The sequence below is a fragment of the Pseudophryne corroboree genome, chromosome 7, assembly GCF_028390025.1.
Source record: "Pseudophryne corroboree isolate aPseCor3 chromosome 7, aPseCor3.hap2, whole genome shotgun sequence".
In the NCBI taxonomy this organism is placed as follows: Eukaryota; Metazoa; Chordata; class Amphibia; order Anura; family Myobatrachidae; genus Pseudophryne; species Pseudophryne corroboree.
In genome coordinates, this window is record NC_086450.1 from 170,080,153 (window position 1) to 170,081,731 (window position 1,579).

The following is a 1,579-nucleotide window of genomic DNA, read 5'->3' on the forward strand; positions in this document are numbered from 1 at the left end:
ATAAGCACAAATATGGGTATTTTTTGGTCTAGATTAATTATATTATATATATATTATGTGCAAGTGTGAAGATATCTATATTTATAGTGCATATACTTAAATGTCATATATGTGCTTTTAGTGACAAATAATGCTATATGCTTAATTATGCGCTCTAATGGTAAGAGAATCATACGTATTGCATAAATAAACATATTTAGACACATTCGAGTTTTTTAGAAACCATTTTTTACAGTACTTTAGCTTCCCAGGGGGTCTCCCTCTTGGTACTGTTAAAGCCCAACACTGCTTAGCTTCCAAGATCGGACGGGCTTGGGCGTGGAGCCAGTGTGGTATGACTGTATCTTATTGGTTATGAGAGGCACACTCATTTCTGTGTCAAAAATGTTTTTATTTTCAAGCTCACGTATACAGTAGTTTAGTATTGTGACAGTCGTGGAATAAAATATGAAGATATCAATGACCTTATAGGAAGGGGGCGATTTCGTAGCCCTCATTAAATCCTGCCGGGTGCATCGTGTTGAGCTGGTAAATCCAAAACATTTCCCTTTGGGACAGTTTATTCGCCAAGTCTCCTCCTCTTTCTCCAATCTGTACGTGTTCTATTGCTTTAAAAGATAGGTCTTCTGGGTTTGAGTTGTGTTCCAAAAGGAAATGTCTGTAGATGAGGTGGGTGTCGAGCTTGTTTTTGATGCTCCTGATGTGTTCCTGGATTCTTATTTTGAGTACACGCTTCGTTTTCCCCACATACTTCTTCTTGCATGTGCACTCCAATAGGTAGATGACTGAGCTGCTGTTGCAATTGAGAAATTCCTTTATCTTGAATTCTTTATTATTTCCAGAGTCAGAGAAAGTTTTCCTGTTTGGGTTTAAGAACTTGCAGATGTTGCACCGTCCGCATTTGTAAGCTCCCGTGCATTTCATGAATGTTTGGGAAATTTTTTCTTTATTGGTGTTGCATAGCATGCTTGGTGCAAGGTGGTCTTTGAGACTTTTGGATTTACGGAAGACTATCTGCGGTTTTTCCGGTAGGATTTCCTTTAGTACCGGATCCATAAGCAGGATTTTCCAATGTTCCCTGAGGGATGTTTTTATATGATTCTCATGTTGGTTAAACGTGGTAATGAATGCAGTAGATTCCTTCGGGGCTTCCTTCCTTTTGTATTCTAGAAGGTCTTCCCTTTTTAAGGTGTTTGTTCTTAAAGTAGCTTTGTCCAATATTGATCTTGGGTATGACTTATCCTCAAAGCGTTTTCTGTAGATGGCTAACTGTTCATTGCAGTCCTCTTTCCTGCTGCAGTTCCGTTTTATTCTATGGAACTGAGAGTAAGGGATGTTATCCTTCCATGTTTTTGCGTGGCTACTTTGATAATGTAGGTAGCTATTTTTATCTACCCCTTTGATGAAGTTCCTGGTTACCACTGTTGAACCTTCGCCTATTAATACAAGATCCAAGTACTCTATAGAAGTTTTACTTGTATTGTACGTGAAGGTAAGATTCATATCGTTGGTTTTTAAAATATTAAAAAATTCCATAAAAAGTTCCAGACTGCCATCCCATATTATTAAAATGTCATCG

At 37.9% G+C, this 1,579-nt stretch overlaps 1 pseudogene; it reads right to left on the reverse strand.

Annotated features, from left to right (window-relative positions):
- Positions 1 to 226: 226 nt before the first annotated feature.
- Positions 227 to 346, reverse strand: LOC134947369 (5S ribosomal RNA; annotated as a pseudogene).
- Between the last annotated feature and the right edge of the window lie 1,233 nt (positions 347 to 1,579).